Here is a 22,758-nt window from a genome sequence, read left to right as displayed (position 1 = left end):
ACAATATCATATGCGTCACTAAATTGATGACGAGGTGTTTGGCAACTTGACATTCATTAAAGTCTTTATATTAATTATATGATAGGGACAATATCATATGCGTCACTAAATGACGAGGTATTTGGCAACCTTAAAGTCTTTATATGATAGGGACAATATCATATGCGTCACTAAATTGATGACGAGGTATTTGGCAACTTGATATAATTCTTTAAAGTCTTTATATCAAAAATTATATGATAGGGACAATATCATATGCGTCACTAAATTGATGACGAGGTGTTTGTTTGGCTACAGGAAAAATCATTTATTTATCGAATCATCAAGCAAAGGATAAGCTTCAGTGGATCGCAGTATGGCAGCTGCTCAACCACTTACAACACCTTGCCTGTTACAAAAGTCGTTTACAATTGATTCTAGGCTTTGTCATTGTATTAAATAATGCTTTTATATGTAACTAGCGCGGCATCAGGTGATCGAAGATCCTCCTAATTTACTATGTTACAAATTACATTGGCATCACATCCATTGTCGTTTATAAAATAAATTATAAACTTTAAATGGTTTAGAAGCCATACAATGCAAATTGCCCCTTATTTATCATTGCAGTCCAGCACGGATACGACCTTAGAGGCGTTCAGGCATAATCCAACGGACGTAGCGTCATACCACTGTTCGCTCGAACAAGTATTGTGCCATTGGTCCGTACCTGCGGTTCCTCTCGTACTACGCAGGAATGCTGTCGCAACAACGTTTTGTCATTAGTAGGGTAAAACTAACCTGTCTCACGACGGTCTAAACCCAGCTCACGTTCCCTTGCATGGGTGAACAATCCAACGCTTGGTGAATTTTGCTTCACAATGATAGGAAGAGCCGACATCGAAGGATCAAAAAGCGACGTCGCTATGAACGCTTGGCCGCCACAAGCCAGTTATCCCTATGGTAACTTTTCTGACACCTCTTGTTAAAAACTCTTTAAACCAAAAGGATCGATAGGCCGAGCTTTTGCTGTCCCTGTGTGTACTGAACACCGAGATCAAGTCAGCATTTGCCCTTTTGCTCTATGTGTGGTTTCTGTCCGCACTGAGCTGGCCTTGGGACACCTCCGTTATTATTTGAGAGATGTACCGCCCCAGTCAAACTCCCTACCTGGCAATGTCCTTGAATTGGATCATACCTGAGTAATTGGAGTTATACCAAATTTTCAAATCAAAAATACATAAATGCATCGTTTTATTAAAGAATTTGTTTGCGATTATATAACAAACTCGTGATACTTTGATCAAGAAGCTTGCATCAAAACCCAATACCATAAGATATAATAAATATATCCGTATAATGGCTAGGAAATGATACACGTTCCATTTAATCAAGTAAGTAAGGAAACAATAAGAGTAGTGGTATTTCATTGACGATACCAAACCGAGGTCTAATATCTCCCACTTATTCTACACCTCTTATGTCTCCTTACACTGCCAGATTAGAGTCAAGCTCAAAAGGGTCTTCTTTCCCCGCTAATTATTCCAAGCCCGTTCCCTTGGCTGTGGTTTCGCTAGATAGTAGATAGGGACAGTAGGAATCTCGTTAATCCATTCATGCGCGTCACTAATTAGATGACGAGGCATTTGGCTACCTTAAGAGAGTCATAGTTACTCCCGCCGTTGACCCGCGCTTACTTGAATTTCTTCACTTTGACATTCAGAGCACTGGGCAGAAATCACATTGTGTCAACACCCGCTAGGGCCATCACAATGCTTTGTTTTAATTAGACAGTCGGATTCCCCAAGTCCGTGCCAGTTCTGAATTGATTGTTAATTGATAATCGTTATAATTGATAAGAACTAATTGGTTTAACCCAAATAGTATTCTTAAAAATTTTAGCAAGAAAGTTCCACAATTGGCTACGTAACTAAACTATCCGGGGAACAAGTAACTAACATAAATGCTAGAAACTCTATTTACCCAGAACGAGCACATAAACCATGTTATTGTTTCCCAATCAAGCCCGACTATCTCAATCTTCAGAGCCAATCCTTATCCCGAAGTTACGGATCTAATTTGCCGACTTCCCTTACCTACATTATTCTATCGACTAGAGACTCTTCACCTTGGAGACCAGCTGCGGATATTGGTACGGCCTGTTGAGAAGTTTGCGTGTCCCCACCATAAATTTTCAAGGTCCGAGGAGAAAATATCGACACAACAGTATATGTCATGCTCTTCTAGCCCATCTACCATATCTCTCTGCGAAAGACTTCCATGGTAGTACGGCTATAAAACAGAAAAGAAAACTCTTCCGATATCTCTCGACGGCTTCTTTATGGTCGTTCCTGTTGCCAGGATGAGCACGAGGCCCATATTTAATAACAAACGGATACTCAACAGGTTACGGAATTGGAACCGTATTCCCTTTCGTTCAAAATTATTCAAGTGTATTATATTCGCTTTGTTTATATAGTTAGGCATTTTTGTTTTACTTGAAAATTTTCGGCTTTCGCCTTGAACTTAGGACCGACTAACTCGTGATCAACCACTGTTCACACGAAACCCTTCTCCACTTCAGTCCTCCAAGGTCTCATTCGATTATTTGCTACTACCACCAAGATCTGTACCAATGGCAGCTCCATGCAGGCTTACGCCAAACACTTCTACGCATACCATTGTACCTTCCTACTCACTAAAGTTTCAAAATTTATATCACAAGTAATATAAATCATCTACTTTAGCGGTAATGTATAGGTATACAACTTAAGCGCCATCCATTTTAAGGGCTAGTTGCTTCGGCAGGTGAGTTGTTACACACTCCTTAGCGGATTTCGACTTCCATGATCACCGTCCTGCTGTTTTAAGCAACCAACGCCTTTCATGGTATCTGCATGAGTTGTTAATTTGGGCACCGTAACATTACGTTTGGTTCATCCCACAGCGCCAGTTCTGCTTACCAAAAGTGGCCCACTGGGCACATTATATCATAACCTTGAACTTCATATCAAGAAAGTTAAGGTTCTTACCCATTTAAAGTTTGAGAATAGGTTAAGATCGTTTCGACCCTAAGGCCTCTAATCATTCGCTTTACCAGATAAGATTATTTTATATAATATTAAAATGCACCAGCTATCCTGAGGGAAACTTCGGAAGGAACCAGCTACTAGATGGTTCGATTGGTCTTTCGCCCCTATACTCAATTCTGACAATCGATTTGCACGTCAGAACTGTTTCGGTCTTCCATCAGGGTTTCCCCTGACTTCAACCTGATCAAGTATAGTTCACCATCTTTCGGGTCACAGCATATATGCTCAAGGTACGTTCCAGTTAGAGGCATAAATAATATAAATATACATTATACATAACTATATAGAACGCCCCGGGATTGTGTTAATTAGCTATAAATAGCTAAAAAACTAATCCCATTATTAGTCAAGTTAATTACGCTATTAGGTTTACATCCCAATAACTTGCACATATGTTAGACTCCTTGGTCCGTGTTTCAAGACGGGTCCCGAAGGTATCCTGAATCTTTCGCATTGTTAATCATACAAGAGCATATAATAAACACAAAAATCAATGATAATTATGCCATTATATAATTCCGAAAAATTAACGCTCTGTAATAATATAAATCTATCAGCACTTTATCAAATTAATAACATTTATTCTGTGTTAAAATGCAAGCAATTTAATTGGAATAAACTATAAGTTATATTTTATGATAAATTTGGGATATGCTAATAGATTACAATGTCCTTATATGGAAAAAATGCACATTATTCTTAATAATATTATTTAAATATTACAATTTTAATGATGAATTTTCCATAACGGATATTCAGGTTCATCGGGCTTAACCTCTAAGCAGTTTCACGTACTGTTTAACTCTCTATTCAGAGTTCTTTTCAACTTTCCCTCACGGTACTTGTTTACTATCGGTCTCATGGTTATATTTAGTTTTAGATGGAGTTTACCACCCACTTAGTGCTGCACTATCAAGCAACACGACTCTTTGGAAACATCATCTAGTAATCATTAACGTTATACGGGCCTGGCACCCTCTATGGGTAAATGGCCTCATTTAAGAAGGACTTAAATCATTAATTTCTCATACTAGAATATTGACGCTCCATACACTGCATCTCACATTTGCCATATAGACAAAGTGACTTAGTGCTGAACTGTTTTCTTTTCGCTCGCCGCTACTAAGAAAATCCTTGTTAGTTTCTTTTCCTCCCCTAATTAATATGCTTAAATTCAGGGGGTAGTCCCATATGAGTTGAGGTTGTATATATAACTATTTTTTGCCATAAATTCTTTATATATAAATGATAAAACAATCAATTAAATTCGTTATAAATAGTTCCAATAGTTCTTGTAAGCAAAGTTATTTTTTATCCATTTAACGAACCAACGAAGAATAATAACAAAACCAAGATTTTTCTTTTTCCGAATCATTAATAAGAGACAATTCTAGATGAAAAATATTTCAATTTTTTATGCTAGACATTTCTCAGTATTATTTGATTGAAAAAGAAAATATTTCTCTTCGTTTTTCACATTCAAATGTGAGATAATGTTTTTCATTTCTTTTTTAATATTATGAATAAAATCATTATTTAATCCAATAATATACCATATGCTTATAAAAAATTTATAAACAACTTAATTAGCATAGTCTTACAACCCTCAACCATATGTAGTCCAAGCAGCACTATAAAATTAATTAAAGTACATAACAGCATGGACTGCGATATGCGTTCAAAATGTCGATGTTCATGTGTCCTGCAGTTCACACGATGACGCACAGTTTGCTGCGTTCTTCATCGACCCATGAGCCGAGTGATCCACCGCTTAGAGTTTTATAATTCATTTTTATATAATATCAATATTGTTTTTATTGAAAGAAATTAAAAATACACCATTTTACTGGCATATATCAATTCCTTCAATAAATTTATTTTTATACCTAAAAATAAATGTTGCGATATGTCTTAGTTTCATATAAGCATTATGTATCATAAAAATCTGGTTATGGTTTGCTTTTGGGTGACACATACTGCAAAATTTATATAAAACATTAACCTGATGGATGACAGGTACAAACATTGTATATTTTAGGTTGTTGCATTAGCCAACGTATGCTCATAACATAGATGAACAATACATATTCGCAACGCGTGTATATTATGGTCCATATACACACACACTTATTTTGAATACCACATTCAAAATTATTTTAATTTTAATTCGACTTCTACTTTCAAATTTTGTTCAGTTTCTTCGATTTCCATTTTCGAGAATTTGTTTTTATAGGAAACGCCATTGTTGTAGTAGGTACTGCCACAAATACGCACAACAACATTAATAATGTTAAAGTCTTTTTATGAGGTTGCCAAGCCCCACATATAAAATAAAAGCCATCTTCATTTTATTTTGACTTTAACTTTTGATTCCGTGGAATCATTTTGTAATATTTTTATTTTGGTAAATTGTATTTATTTGTATTATAACAAATGTTTATTAACGATAAGGATATTATACAATAATGATCCTTCCGCAGGTTCACCTACGGAAACCTTGTTACGACTTTTACTTCCTCTAAATAATCAAGTTCGGTCAACTTTTGCGAAACAACCGTAACACGCAAGGCGTCACAGTGATCACGTCCGGAGACCTCACTAAATAATTCAATCGGTAGTAGCGACGGGCGGTGTGTACAAAGGGCAGGGACGTAATCAATGCGAGTTAATGACTCACACTTACTGGGAATTCCAAGTTCATGTGAACAGTTTCAGTTCACAATCCCAAGCATGAAAGTGGTTCAGCGGTTTACCCGGACCTCTCGGTCTAGGAAATACACGTTGATACTTTCATTGTAGCGCGCGTGCAGCCCAGGACATCTAAGGGCATCACAGACCTGTTATTGCTCAATCTCATTATTGCTAGACGCAATTTGTCCATTTAAGAAGCTAGTGTCCTTATAATGGGACAAACCAACAGGTACGGCTCCACTTACATAAACACATTCAAACACAATAAACATTTTACTGCCACCATGAATGAAGGCTACATAAGCTTCAGCACCATAATCCTGAAGATATCTATTTAATATATTTGAGTCTCGTTCGTTATCGGAATTAACCAGACAAATCACTCCACGAACTAAGAACGGCCATGCACCACCACCCATAGATTCGAGAAAGAGCTATCAATCTGTCTTACACACTTATGTTCGGACCTGGTAAGTTTTCCCGTGTTGAGTCAAATTAAGCCGCAGGCTCCACTCCTGGTGGTGCCCTTCCGTCAATTCCTTTAAGTTTCAGCTTTGCAACCATACTTCCCCCGGAGCCCAAAAGCTTTGGTTTCCCGGGAAGCGACTGAGAGAGCCATAAAAGTAGCTACACCCAATTGCTAGCTGGCATCGTTTATGGTTAGAACTAGGGCGGTATCTGATCGCCTTCGAACCTCTAACTTTCGTTCTTGATTAATGAAAACATCTTTGGCAAATGCTTTCGCTTAAGTTAGTCTTACGACGGTCCAAGAATTTCACCTCTCGCGTCGTAATACTAATGCCCCCAAACTGCTTCTATTAATCATTACCTCTTGATCTGAAAACCAATGAAAGCAGAACAGAGGTCTTATTTCATTATCCCATGCACAGAATATTCAGGCATTTGAAGCCTGCTTTAAGCACTCTAATTTGTTCAAAGTAATAGTACCGGCCCACAATAACACTCGTTTAAGAGCACTAGTGCAGGTTTTTAAATAGGAGGAACATATGAAAAAATACAAGTATTTAATCACATATAAGAACTCCACCGGTAATACGCTTACATACATAAAGGTATAGTACTAACCACAATTGTAAGTTGTACTACCCGTATGAAGCACAAGTTCAACTACGAACGTTTTAACCGCAACAACTTTAATATACGCTATTGGAGCTGGAATTACCGCGGCTGCTGGCACCAGACTTGCCCTCCAATTGGTCCTTGTTAAAGGATTTAAAGTGTACTCATTCCAATTACAGGGCCTCGGATATGAGTCCTGTATTGTTATTTTTCGTCACTACCTCCCCGAGCTGGGAGTGGGTAATTTACGCGCCTGCTGCCTTCCTTAGATGTGGTAGCCGTTTCTCAGGCTCCCTCTCCGGAATCGAACCCTGATTCCCCGTTACCCGTTGCAACCATGGTAGTCCTAGATACTACCATCAAAAGTTGATAGGGCAGACATTTGAAAGATCTGTCGTCGGTACAAGACCATACGATCTGCATGTTATCTAGAGTTCAACCAATATAACGATCTTGCGATCGCTTGGTTTTAGCCTAATAAAAGCACATGTCCCATAAGGTTCATGTTTTAATTGCATGTATTAGCTCTAGAATTACCACAGTTATCCAAGTAACTGTTAACGATCTAAGGAACCATAACTGATATAATGAGCCTTTTGCGGTTTCACTTTTAATTCGTGTGTACTTAGACATGCATGGCTTAATCTTTGAGACAAGCATATAACTACTGGCAGGATCAACCAGAATAATGTTTTTCCTTCATATTCCATTCATATATTTTGAATCGAAATAAGCAATATAATAGATATATAGATATATAGATTTTTCACTTTATATAATTCCATGATTTTTATTATATTGAATAAAATTCAATATTTCGCCTTTGGGTAAAATTTTAAATATATAAGTAAAAAAATCCATTCGATTACGGCCATTTTTATATAGCATTCGTAATCCATATTTTCATTTTTAATTTATACTTGTTTTACCAATATAACAAGAATTTCATCTAATTATTGTAATATATATATTTCTATAATTTTATCTTTTTATACATACATATTTCATTATAAAATATCATTTTATTTCCAACATACATAATTATTGTATCCACACATGTACAATTTTTGTTTAACCAATATAAATATTAAGTTAAATCATTTGCATTTTGAAGATAAATTTAAAATTTATCTCTTTTCATATATATCTCTGGTAATATATAACATAAAACCAAGCGCATATGATAATATTTCCACATTTAATATATAATTTTATATTTCTTTCATAAGAATCCATATTTGTATTATACCGTAACGATATAATAATCCAACTATACGGCAGGTAATAAATTAATATTTGCCTGCCTCCAAAAATTAACGATAATATATGGAAACGATTTGTTATTCTATATATAATAGAAACTTGACTTTTGTTTCAACGATATTATCTATAAAGCGTATATTCCTATTATCCGCGGAGCCAAGTCCCGTGTTCTATAGAACTGAGAAACAAATTTGTACGGATAATAATATACTTTATTGTATGTAACCAATATACATAATCCGAAATAAATATTTCGAATAATGCGGGAGGTCGGCAACCACTGCCTACCTATAGTAGTTTTTGAACCCGCTGTCCTCAAAGCGGGTATTTTCAATTCCGTTTGCCACCCAACATACGGGCTATTCTCTTATATATTAAGAGATTATAGGAACATTTCATTTTTTTTCCATTATTCATATATAATATGATTATTTTTTCCCTTATACATATAATAATTAATCATTTTCATATGTATATTATTTAATTTACTCATATTATTGCCAAAATCATATGAATACATAAGTTTTGAACAATATGAGAGGTCGGCAACCACTGCCTACCTATAGTAGTTTTTGAACCCTCTGTCGTAATTCCGGTCGTTTACACTACTATACCCTCTCACTATAATGGCTTTTCTCTATAATACTAAGAGAATGTGGGATATTTTCAGCATTTTTTCCCTTATACATATAATAATTAATCATTTTCATATGTATATTATTTAATTTACTCATATTATTGCCAAAATCATATGAATACATAAGTTTTGAACAATATGAGAGGTCGGCAACCACTGCCTACCTATAGTAGTTTTTGAACCCTCTGTCGTAATTCCGGTCGTTTACACTACTATACCCTCTCACTATAATGGCTTTTCTCTATAATACTAAGAGAATGTGGGATATTTTCAGCATTTTTTCCCTTATACATATAATAATTAATCATTTTCATATGTATATTATTTAATTTACTCATATTATTGCCAAAATCATATGAATACATAAGTTTTGAACAATATGAGAGGTCGGCAACCACTGCCTACCTATAGTAGTTTTTGAACCCTCTGTCGTAATTCCGGTCGTTTACACTACTATACCCTCTCACTATAATGGCTTTTCTCTATAATACTAAGAGAATGTGGGATATTTTCAGCATTTTTTCCCTTATACATATAATAATTAATCATTTTCATATGTATATTATTTAATTTACTCATATATTGCCAAAATCATATGAATACATAAGTTTTGAACAATATGAGAGGTCGGCAACCACTGCCTACCTATAGTAGTTTTTGAACCCTCTGTCGTAATTCCGGTCGTTTACACTACTATACCCTCTCACTATAATGGCTTTTCTCTATAATACTAAGAGAATGTGGGAATATTTCAGCATTTTTTCCCATACATATAATAATTAATAATTTTCATATGTATATTATTTAATTTACTCATATAATTGCCAAAATCATATGAATACATAAGTTTTGAACAATATGAGAGGTTGCCTGAACCCTCCGTAAACACTACTATACCTCTCACTATAACTATAATACGGATAATTTTCATATGATAATTGTCATATAAATACATAAGTTTTATATTGAATACTTGATCATTTTCATATGTATATTATTTAATTTACTCATATTATTGCCAAAATCATATAAATACATAAGTTTTGAACAATATTCAGCAACGGAATACTAAGATAATGTGGCAATATGTATAATTGACTTTTGCTATAATACATTTATTATCCCGCGTTCCTATATGAGAAACATGACCAAGTACGATAGGGATAACTACTTGAACTGAAACAATGTAAACGGATAATAATATATCTTTATTGATCGCAAACACAAATAAACATAATCCGGAACGGCAATGCGGGAGGTATAGTACTGCCGTACCTATAGTAAAGCGGGAACCCATTCGATTATTTGCTACTACCACCAAGATCTGTACCAATGGCAGCTCCATGCAGGCTTACGCCAAACACTTCTACGCATACCATTGTACCTTCCTACTCACTAAAGTTTCAAAATTTATATCACAAGTAATATAAATCATCTACTTTAGCGGTAATGTATAGGTATACAACTTAAGCGCCATCCATTTTAAGGGCTAGTTGCTTCGGCAGGTGAGTTGTTACACACTCCTTAGCGGATTTCGACTTCCATGATCACCGTCCTGCTGTTTTAAGCAACCAACGCCTTTCATGGTATCTGCATGAGTTGTTAATTTGGGCACCGTAACATTACGTTTGGTTCATCCCACAGCGCCAGTTCTGCTTACCAAAAGTGGCCCACTGGGCACATTATATCATAACCTTGAACTTCATATCAAGAAAGTTAAGGTTCTTACCCATTTAAAGTTTGAGAATAGGTTAAGATCGTTTCGACCCTAAGGCCTCTAATCATTCGCTTTACCAGATAAGATTATTTTATATAATATTAAAATGCACCAGCTATCCTGAGGGAAACTTCGGAAGGAACCAGCTACTAGATGGTTCGATTGGTCTTTCGCCCCTATACTCAATTCTGACAATCGATTTGCACGTCAGAACTGTTTCGGTCTTCCATCAGGGTTTCCCCTGACTTCAACCTGATCAAGTATAGTTCACCATCTTTCGGGTCACAGCATATATGCTCAAGGTACGTTCCAGTTAGAGGCATAAATAATATAAATATACATTATACATAACTATATAGAACGCCCCGGGATTGTGTTAATTAGCTATAAATAGCTAAAAAACTAATCCCATTATTAGTCAAGTTAATTACGCTATTAGGTTTACATCCCAATAACTTGCACATATGTTAGACTCCTTGGTCCGTGTTTCAAGACGGGTCCCGAAGGTATCCTGAATCTTTCGCATTGTTAATCATACAAGAGCATATAATAAACACAAAAATCAATGATAATTATGCCATTATATAATTCCGAAAAATTAACGCTCTGTAATAATATAAATCTATCAGCACTTTATCAAATTAATAACATTTATTCTGTGTTAAAATGCAAGCAATTTAATTGGAATAAACTATAAGTTATATTTTATGATAAATTTGGGATATGCTAATAGATTACAATGTCCTTATATGGAAAAAATGCACATTATTCTTAATAATATTATTTAAATATTACAATTTTAATGATGAATTTTCCATAACGGATATTCAGGTTCATCGGGCTTAACCTCTAAGCAGTTTCACGTACTGTTTAACTCTCTATTCAGAGTTCTTTTCAACTTTCCCTCACGGTACTTGTTTACTATCGGTCTCATGGTTATATTTAGTTTTAGATGGAGTTTACCACCCACTTAGTGCTGCACTATCAAGCAACACGACTCTTTGGAAACATCATCTAGTAATCATTAACGTTATACGGGCCTGGCACCCTCTATGGGTAAATGGCCTCATTTAAGAAGGACTTAAATCATTAATTTCTCATACTAGAATATTGACGCTCCATACACTGCATCTCACATTTGCCATATAGACAAAGTGACTTAGTGCTGAACTGTTTTCTTTTCGCTCGCCGCTACTAAGAAAATCCTTGTTAGTTTCTTTTCCTCCCCTAATTAATATGCTTAAATTCAGGGGGTAGTCCCATATGAGTTGAGGTTGTATATATAACTATTTTTTGCCATAAATTCTTTATATATAAATGATAAAACAATCAATTAAATTCGTTATAAATAGTTCCAATAGTTCTTGTAAGCAAAGTTATTTTTTATCCATTTAACGAACCAACGAAGAATAATAACAAAACCAAGATTTTTCTTTTTCCGAATCATTAATAAGAGACAATTCTAGATGAAAAATATTTCAATTTTTTATGCTAGACATTTCTCAGTATTATTTGATTGAAAAAGAAAATATTTCTCTTCGTTTTTCACATTCAAATGTGAGATAATGTTTTTCATTTCTTTTTTAATATTATGAATAAAATCATTATTTAATCCAATAATATACCATATGCTTATAAAAAATTTATAAACAACTTAATTAGCATAGTCTTACAACCCTCAACCATATGTAGTCCAAGCAGCACTATAAAATTAATTAAAGTACATAACAGCATGGACTGCGATATGCGTTCAAAATGTCGATGTTCATGTGTCCTGCAGTTCACACGATGACGCACAGTTTGCTGCGTTCTTCATCGACCCATGAGCCGAGTGATCCACCGCTTAGAGTTTTATAATTCATTTTTATATAATATCAATATTGTTTTTATTGAAAGAAATTAAAAATACACCATTTTACTGGCATATATCAATTCCTTCAATAAATTTATTTTTATACCTAAAAATAAATGTTGCGATATGTCTTAGTTTCATATAAGCATTATGTATCATAAAAATCTGGTTATGGTTTGCTATTTTGGGTGACACATACTGCAAAATTTATATAAAACATTAACCTGATGGATGACAGGTACAAACATTGTATATTTTAGGTTGTTGCATTAGCCAACGTATGCTCATAACATAGATGAACAATACATATTCGCAACGCGTGTATATTATGGTCCATATACACACACACTTATTTTGAATACCACATTCAAAATTATTTTAATTTTAATTCGACTTCTACTTTCAAATTTTGTTCAGTTTCTTCGATTTCCATTTTCGAGAATTTGTTTTTATAGGAAACGCCATTGTTGTAGTAGGTACTGCCACAAATACGCACAACAACATTAATAATGTTAAAGTCTTTTTATGAGGTTGCCAAGCCCCACATATAAAATAAAAGCCATCTTCATTTTATTTTGACTTTAACTTTTGATTCCGTGGAATCATTTTGTAATATTTTTATTTTGGTAAATTGTATTTATTTGTATTATAACAAATGTTTATTAACGATAAGGATATTATACAATAATGATCCTTCCGCAGGTTCACCTACGGAAACCTTGTTACGACTTTTACTTCCTCTAAATAATCAAGTTCGGTCAACTTTTGCGAAACAACCGTAACACGCAAGGCGTCACAGTGATCACGTCCGGAGACCTCACTAAATAATTCAATCGGTAGTAGCGACGGGCGGTGTGTACAAAGGGCAGGGACGTAATCAATGCGAGTTAATGACTCACACTTACTGGGAATTCCAAGTTCATGTGAACAGTTTCAGTTCACAATCCCAAGCATGAAAGTGGTTCAGCGGTTTACCCGGACCTCTCGGTCTAGGAAATACACGTTGATACTTTCATTGTAGCGCGCGTGCAGCCCAGGACATCTAAGGGCATCACAGACCTGTTATTGCTCAATCTCATTATTGCTAGACGCAATTTGTCCATTTAAGAAGCTAGTGTCCTTATAATGGGACAAACCAACAGGTACGGCTCCACTTACATAAACACATTCAAACACAATAAACATTTTACTGCCACCATGAATGAAGGCTACATAAGCTTCAGCACCATAATCCTGAAGATATCTATTTAATATATTTGAGTCTCGTTCGTTATCGGAATTAACCAGACAAATCACTCCACGAACTAAGAACGGCCATGCACCACCACCCATAGATTCGAGAAAGAGCTATCAATCTGTCTTACACACTTATGTTCGGACCTGGTAAGTTTTCCCGTGTTGAGTCAAATTAAGCCGCAGGCTCCACTCCTGGTGGTGCCCTTCCGTCAATTCCTTTAAGTTTCAGCTTTGCAACCATACTTCCCCCGGAGCCCAAAAGCTTTGGTTTCCCGGGAAGCGACTGAGAGAGCCATAAAAGTAGCTACACCCAATTGCTAGCTGGCATCGTTTATGGTTAGAACTAGGGCGGTATCTGATCGCCTTCGAACCTCTAACTTTCGTTCTTGATTAATGAAAACATCTTTGGCAAATGCTTTCGCTTAAGTTAGTCTTACGACGGTCCAAGAATTTCACCTCTCGCGTCGTAATACTAATGCCCCCAAACTGCTTCTATTAATCATTACCTCTTGATCTGAAAACCAATGAAAGCAGAACAGAGGTCTTATTTCATTATCCCATGCACAGAATATTCAGGCATTTGAAGCCTGCTTTAAGCACTCTAATTTGTTCAAAGTAATAGTACCGGCCCACAATAACACTCGTTTAAGAGCACTAGTGCAGGTTTTTAAATAGGAGGAACATATGAAAAAATACAAGTATTTAATCACATATAAGAACTCCACCGGTAATACGCTTACATACATAAAGGTATAGTACTAACCACAATTGTAAGTTGTACTACCCGTATGAAGCACAAGTTCAACTACGAACGTTTTAACCGCAACAACTTTAATATACGCTATTGGAGCTGGAATTACCGCGGCTGCTGGCACCAGACTTGCCCTCCAATTGGTCCTTGTTAAAGGATTTAAAGTGTACTCATTCCAATTACAGGGCCTCGGATATGAGTCCTGTATTGTTATTTTTCGTCACTACCTCCCCGAGCTGGGAGTGGGTAATTTACGCGCCTGCTGCCTTCCTTAGATGTGGTAGCCGTTTCTCAGGCTCCCTCTCCGGAATCGAACCCTGATTCCCCGTTACCCGTTGCAACCATGGTAGTCCTAGATACTACCATCAAAAGTTGATAGGGCAGACATTTGAAAGATCTGTCGTCGGTACAAGACCATACGATCTGCATGTTATCTAGAGTTCAACCAATATAACGATCTTGCGATCGCTTGGTTTTAGCCTAATAAAAGCACATGTCCCATAAGGTTCATGTTTTAATTGCATGTATTAGCTCTAGAATTACCACAGTTATCCAAGTAACTGTTAACGATCTAAGGAACCATAACTGATATAATGAGCCTTTTGCGGTTCGTGTGTACTTAGACATGCATGGCTTAATCTTTGAGACAAGCATATAACTACTGGCAGGATCAACCAGAATAATGTTTTTCCTTCATATTCCATTCATATATTTTGAATCGAAATAAGCAATATAATAGATATATAGATATATAGATTTTTCACTTTATATAATTCCATGATTTTTATTATATTGAATAAAATTCAATATTTCGCCTTTGGGTAAAATTTTAAATATATAAGTAAAAAAATCCATTCGATTACGGCCATTTTTATATAGCATTCGTAATCCATATTTTCATTTTAATTTATACTTGAGAATTTCATCTAATTATTGTGGTACAATTTTTGGTTAAATCATTTGCAGCACACATAAAACCCGCTATTTCCACCTTTCATAAGAAATAATTATCACATTCCAACTATGGCATCCCTGGAAACCTATATATAATAGAAACTTGAAACGATATTATCTATAAAGCGTAATAGAACTCAAATTTGTACGGATTGTATAACCAATATTAATCCGAAATAAATATTTCGAATAATGCGGGAGGTCGGCAACCACTGCCTACCTATAGTAGTTTTTGAACCCGCTGTCCTCAAAGCGGGTATTTTCAATATATATTCTCTTATATATTAAGAGATTATAGGTGATTATTTTTTCCCTTATACATATAATAATTAATCATTTTCATATGTATATTATTTAATTTACTCATATTATTGCCAAAATCATATGAATACATAAGTTTTGAACAATATGAGAGGTCGGCAACCACTGCCTACCTATAGTAGTTTTTGAACCCTCTGTCGTAATTCCGGTCGTTTACACTACTATACCCTCTCACTATAATGGCTTTTCTCTATAATACTAAGAGAATGTGGGATATTTTCAGCATTTTTTCCCTTATACATATAATAATTAATCATTTTCATATGTATATTATTTAATTTACTCATATTATTGCCAAAATCATATGAATACATAAGTTTTGAACAATATGAGAGGTCGGCAACCACTGCCTACCTATAGTAGTTTTTGAACCCTCTGTCGTAATTCCGGTCGTTTACACTACTATACCCTCTCACTATAATGGCTTTTCTCTATAATACTAAGAGAATGTGGGATATTTTCAGCATTTTTTCCCTTATACATATAATAATTAATCATTTTCATATGTATATTATTTAATTTACTCATATTATTGCCAAAATCATATGAATACATAAGTTTTGAACAATATGAGAGGTCGGCAACCACTGCCTACCTATAGTAGTTTTTGAACCCTCTGTCGTAATTCCGGTCGTTTACACTACTATACCCTCTCACTATAATGGCTTTTCTCTATAATACTAAGAGAATGTGGGATATTTTCAGCATTTTTTCCCTTATACATATAATAATTAATCATTTTCATATGTATATTATTTAATTTACTCATATAATTGCCAAAATCATATGAATACATAAGTTTTGAACAATATGAGAGGTCGGCAACCACTGCCTACCTATAGTAGTTTTTGAACCCTCTGTCGTAATTCCGGTCGTTTACACTACTATACCCTCTCACTATAATGGCTTTTCTCTATAATACTAAGAGAATGTGGGAATATTTCAGCATTTTTTCCCCTATACATATAATAATTAATAATTTTCATATGTATATTATTTAATTTACTCATATAATTGCCAAAATCATATGAATACATAAGTTTTGAACAATATGAGAGGTCGGCAACCACTGCCTACCTATAGTAGTTTTTGAACCCTCTGTCGTAATTCCGGTCGTTTACACTACTATACCCTCTCACTATAATGGCTTTTCTCTATAATACTAAGAGAATGTGGGATATTTTCAGCATTTTTTCCCTATACATATAATAATTAATAATTTTCATATGTATATTATTTAATTTACTCATATAATTGCCAAAATCATATAAATACATAAGTTTTGAACAATATCAGAGGTCAGCAACGGTCTTTCCTCTATAATACTAAGATAATATGGGAATATTTTCAGCATTTTTTCCCTTATACATTTATACATATAATAATTAATCATTTTCATATGTATATTATTTAATTTACTCATATTATTGCCAAAATCATATAAATACATAAGTTTTGAACAATATCAGAGGTCAGCAACGGTCTTTCCTCTATAATACTAAGATAATGTGGGAATATTTCATCATTTTTTCCTTTATACATTTATACATATAATATTTAATCATTTTATATGTATATTATTTAATTTACTCATATAATTGCCAAAATCATATAAATACATAAGTTTTGAACAATATCAGAGGTCGGCAACGGTCTTTCCTCTATAATACTAAGATAATATGGGAATATTTCAGCATTTTTTCCCTTATACATATAATAATTAATCATTTTCATATGTATATTATTTAATTTACTCGTATAATTGCCAAAATCCTATGAAGACATAAGAGAATACAATGATGAGAGGTCGGCGCAACCATAATATAGTAGTTGATGACGAGGATGTTTGGCAACTTGATACAATTAAAGTCTTTATATTAATTAAATATGCGTCACTAAATTGATGACGTATTTGGCAACTTGATATTATATGATAGGGACAATATCATATGCGTCACTAAATTGATGACGAGGTGTTTGGCAACTTGACACAATTCATTAAAGTCTTTATATTAATTATATGATAGGGACAATATCATATGCGTCACTAAATTGATGACGAGGTATTTGGCAACTTGATACAATTCTTTAAAGTTTTATATCAAAAATTATATGATAGGGACAATATCATATGCGTCACTAAATTGATGACGAGGTGTTTGGCAACTTGAGTAATTATATGATCAATATCATATGCGTCACTAAATTGATGACGAGGTATTTGGCAACTTCTTTAAAGTCTTTATATCAAAAATTATATGATAGGGACAATATCATATGCGTCACTAAATTGATGACGAGGTGTTTGGCAACTTGACACAATTCATTAAAGTCTTTATATTAATTATATGATAGGACAATATCATATGCGTCACTAAATTGATGACGAGGTATTTGGCAACTTGATACAATTCTTTAAAGTTTTATATATCAAAAATTATATGATAGGGACAATATCATATGCGTCACTAAATTGATGACGAGGTGTTTGGCAACTTGACACAATTCATTAAAGTCTTTATATTAATTATATGATAGGGACAATATCATATGCGTCACTAAATTGATGACGAGGTATTTGGCAACTGATAGAATTCTTTAAAGTCTTTATATCAAAAGATAGGGACAATATCATATGCGTCACTAAATTGATGACGAGGTATTTGGCAACTTGATATAATTCTTTAAAGTCTTTATATCAAAAATTATATGATAGGGACAATATCATATGCGTCACTAAATTGATGACGAGGTGTTTGTTTGGCTACAGGAAAAATCATTTATTTATCGAATCATCAAGCAAAGGATAAGCTTCAGTGGATCGCAGTATGGCAGCTGCTCAACCACTTACAACACCTTGCCTGTTACAAAAGTCGTTTACAATTGATTCTAGGCTTTGTCATTGTATTAAATAATGCTTTTATATGTAACTAGCGCGGCATCAGGTGATCGAAGATCCTCCTAATTTACTATGTTACAAATTACATTGGCATCACATCCATTGTCGTTTATAAAATAAATTATAAACTTTAAATGGTTTAGAAGCCATACAATGCAAATTGCCCCTTATTTATCATTGCAGTCCAGCACGGATACGACCTTAGAGGCGTTCAGGCATAATCCAACGGACGTAGCGTCATACCACTGTTCGCTCGAACAAGTATTGTGCCATTGGTCCGTACCTGCGGTTCCTCTCGTACTACGCAGGAATGCTGTCGCAACAACGTTTTGTCATTAGTAGGGTAAAACTAACCTGTCTCACGACGGTCTAAACCCAGCTCACGTTCCCTTGCATGGGTGAACAATCCAACGCTTGGTGAATTTTGCTTCACAATGATAGGAAGAGCCGACATCGAAGGATCAAAAAGCGACGTCGCTATGAACGCTTGGCCGCCACAAGCCAGTTATCCCTATGGTAACTTTTCTGACACCTCTTGTTAAAAACTCTTTAAACCAAAAGGATCGATAGGCCGAGCTTTTGCTGTCCCTGTGTGTACTGAACACCGAGAATCAAGTCAGCATTTGCCCTTTTTGCTCTATGTGTGGTTTCTGTCCGCACTGAGCTGGCCTTGGACACCTCCGTTATTATTTGAGAGATGTACCGCCCCAGTCAAACTCCCTACCTGGCAATGTCCTTGAATTGGATCATACCTGAGTAATTGGAGTTATACCAAATTTTCAAATCAAAAATACATAAATGCATCGTTTTATTAAAGAATTTGTTTGCGATTATATAACAAACTCGTGATACTTTGATCAAGAGCTTGCATCAAAACCCAATACCATAAGATATAATAAATATATCCGTATAATGGCTAGGAAATGATACACGTTCCATTTAATCAAGTAAGTAAGGAAACAATAAGAGTAGTGGTATTTCATTGACGATACCAAACCGAGGTCTAATATCTCCCACTTATTCTACACCTCTTATGTCTCCTTACACTGCCAGATTAGAGTCAAGCTCAAAAGGGTCTTCTTTCCCCGCTAATTATTCCAAGCCCGTTCCCTTGGCTGTGGTTTCGCTAGATAGTAGATAGGGACAACGACGACTTTTCAGATCTCTCCGAACTTGTTTTACGTGGCGTGTTCCACACTGAAGGGATTACAACCACGACACCCTGAACACCCACAAGTGGTGCATGTATCAACATGGTGTATGTGTCTGGATACGCCAGACAAGCCTCCCGGACTAGAAGCTATAGCTATGTACATAGCGACCACCCCGGTAGCAATTCGAGTACTTGCTTGCCGGGCAAGCACTCCCCCTTGCTGAGGAGCGAGATCTACCTAAAATCTCTACTGATCTCTGGGTCACAGCACCCGAGTTTTGCGCAACTAGCACCGTAACTCAAACGTCGAACACGAAGGCTCTACCCGCGATATGGGTACCAACCACAGCCACCACCGATACTCCCACCAGGGGGGCCTACCTCAATGTGCAGTCTTGGATAGCTGCACAACCCGTGGTACCGAAAGAGAGGCTCGGTGGGCCTCCTCCTTTTGCTCCGACAAGCAGGGTTAGAGGGACCTATGGCTATATTAGTCGCCTCTTACGACAAGCAATAGCGGACTGTGGAAGTATTCTCGCCCGCTAACCACACGGCGAAGTTGTTGGGCTAAACACCCCTCCTCCTACGGAACACTTCGTCCGCAAACACTGCCAGCCGTTGAGTCCCTCTGTTGATCTTCCAGGATTCTATCGAAGGTCCAGTTTTCGCCAAGGCGCTGCACTCCAAGTCCATCGAGGTTCCGCAAATCTGCATATAGGGGGCAAGCGCACAATATGTGCATCCAGTCCTCATATGGATCTCCACAAGCGCAAGCAGTGGTATCGCTGAGGGCTCTCCCTTGCAAAAATGCGTTAAACGACCCGTGACCTGTCAGCAGTAAGACGTCTCATCGAGAATCCAAATCTTGGATCCCGATAGGCGAGAGTGACATATGGGATGAATTTATGCGTCACCCGTCCTGTTCGCTGTCATCATCCCATCTGTTCTGCCAACTCTGCAGTAAGCACTCTTCTAGGCGGAGTCTTCCTCTGCTTCCAGCTTAGACACGTAGTGTCCTCGTCATATAGCCAGTCGTTCTCCTCCAGCGGGTATCCACGCTTCAGCTTGTATTTGACCGCTAAAAACTTAGCAGCCAAGTCAAGCGGGGGAGCTCCACCAAGTACCTGCAGTGCCACTGTGGACACTGTTCGGCATACCGAAAGGCATCAAGCAGGATTAGCCTCTGGCAGGAGGCTAGTCGTCTCCGGGCGGCTACTTGCTCGGCGGTGTCATACCATACCGGGGCACCAAACAGCACACAAGGTGCCATGAGTCCGTCATATATGGTCCGCCTGGCTCGAGGACTGAAGCCCCAGTCGGCTCGAAGCACACGCGCCAATGCTCCAACGACTCCGGTCATCCGCTGGCGAAGCGAAGCTATGTGCGTGAGGAATTTCATTCCTTCACTGACCGTGATGCCAAGGTACCGACAGCTACGCACATACGGAAGGTTCGCTCCAGCAAACCTCACCGTAGGCGCACGTCTCAAGGCACCTTTTAGCAGCATTATTACCGTCTTGCTGGTCGAGACGGCAACGCCAACTTCCGCTCCCCACGCTTCTACGATGGACATCAGCTGTGCTCCTTTTCCTCTAGCATAGCTCGGGAATTTCCCTCGACGAGAAGCAGCAAGTCATCAGCGTATGCACTCAGCTGGCAATACGGCTGGAGACGCTGAAGCAGTACATCCATCAGAATGTCCCAGATAAATGGGCCACTGATTGACCCCTGCGGGGCAGCCTCTAGTTACCCGGTACTTCCACAGTACCGGAACTGCTTCGGATCACTGCTCTTCGGCCGGAGAAAAAGCTCTGCCACAAGCCCATCTCCCGGCATCCCAAGTCTGCTAGTCGGCGGAGTGCAGCACTCCATTCGACGTTGTCGAATGCTCCTTTTGAAGTCCACGAATGTGCCGAGCACGTATTGCGCCGGGCTGGCACAAACACTGCTCTTCACGTGTCTCCAAGGCATCCTCCACACATCGTCCTTGGCGAAATCCAAACTGCCATCTGCAGCCTTCCGGAAGAACTTCTCTCACACGATTCACCATGATGGCCTCGAGCACCTTACCAAAGACTGGCAGCAAGCATATTCCTCTATATGAGGAGGGCTCACACTTGTCCTTATCTGGCCCTTTGAGCAGCGAGACAACTCGTGGGCACTTCCACTCAGCGGGAAAGTATCCTAATCGGGATGCATCGGGAAAACAACGATGCTAGGTTGCTCGGGTATGGCGCGCCAGACTGCCTTGCAGATAGTGCCATTGATGCCGTCCAAGCCGGGAGAGCGCCTGCTCTTCAACCGGGCAACACATGCATCAACCTCGAATTCTTCGAGGCCGGTGGGACTTCCTCCGCGATGGCAGTCGGTGCTTCGGACTCCGCAACTGGGAAGAAATTGCGGAGGAGCACTCGTGCACAGTCACCCCAATCAGTGATGAGCTCGCCATTCACGCGGAGGCACCCAATCTCCGTGCACTTTCTGCGGCCTCGGCAAATCTTGTAGACGCGCCCCCATGGGTCGTCGGCATGATCTCCCACGAAGCGTTTCCAGTCATCCATTTTCGCCCTCCCAATGAGCTTCTTGTAGTTTGCTGAGGCCCGCCTCAGCTCGACCACTACACGCTCTATAGCGGCACCGTCATCACGACGCCTTCCATCTTGGAGTAGGCGACGAAGTCTCCGGACTTCGCGCCTTGCAGCGCAGAGGTCGGCAGTCCACCAACGTGCTCTCCTGTTGGGCGATCGAAATTGACTTTCTTCCCAGCGCAATATCACATACATTATGTACTATACTGCGCAGGGTCGAAACTTGCTGGTCCAACGGCGACTCTGAGAAGTTTTCCGGAAGTTCGGCTGCTCTACTCACCATTTCCTCCTTGAACAATCGCCAACGTGCATTGGAGAAGTTCCAGGACGGCACAGGAGCTATGCTCTCAACTGCGCGCGCGGTAGTTGGTTCGGCCACAACAAGTAATGATGTTGTGGTCACTCAATTCCCACTCGTCCACTCTCCACTCATATGTGGCCCACATAGATGCTGCCTCATTGACGATTGTCACGTCGATATCGCTAGTAGCTCTGTGATTATCGAACGTGTACACCTCTGTTGACTGGTTTAGGGCGGCGACTCT

The 22,758-nt window shown here is 37.6% G+C and overlaps 5 non-coding genes across 5 annotated transcripts; all 5 read right to left on the bottom strand.

Moving 5' to 3' along the window:
• Positions 1–314: 314 nt before the first annotated feature.
• Positions 315–4,276, bottom strand: LOC117149145. The gene has a single exon (XR_004460069.1). It is a non-coding gene; the product is annotated as a large subunit ribosomal RNA (ribosomal RNA).
• Positions 4,277–4,671: 395 nt separating this feature from the next.
• On the bottom strand, positions 4,672–4,850 carry LOC117149142. Its single transcript, XR_004460066.1, has one exon. It is a non-coding gene; the product is annotated as a 5.8S ribosomal RNA (ribosomal RNA).
• Positions 4,851–5,534: 684 nt separating this feature from the next.
• On the bottom strand, positions 5,535–7,529 carry LOC117149143. Its single transcript, XR_004460067.1, has one exon. It is a non-coding gene; the product is annotated as a small subunit ribosomal RNA (ribosomal RNA).
• Positions 7,530–12,131: 4,602 nt separating this feature from the next.
• LOC117149141 lies at positions 12,132–12,310 on the bottom strand. The gene has a single exon (XR_004460065.1). It is a non-coding gene; the product is annotated as a 5.8S ribosomal RNA (ribosomal RNA).
• Positions 12,311–12,996: 686 nt separating this feature from the next.
• LOC117149144 lies at positions 12,997–14,979 on the bottom strand. The gene has a single exon (XR_004460068.1). It is a non-coding gene; the product is annotated as a small subunit ribosomal RNA (ribosomal RNA).
• Between the last annotated feature and the right edge of the window lie 7,779 nt (positions 14,980–22,758).

Source organism: Drosophila mauritiana, unplaced genomic scaffold, assembly GCF_004382145.1.
Source record: "Drosophila mauritiana strain mau12 unplaced genomic scaffold, ASM438214v1 U_164, whole genome shotgun sequence".
NCBI classification, from domain to species: domain Eukaryota; kingdom Metazoa; phylum Arthropoda; class Insecta; order Diptera; family Drosophilidae; genus Drosophila; species Drosophila mauritiana.
Note: the sequence above shows the minus strand (reverse complement) of the source record. Positions and strands in the feature narration are given on the sequence as shown.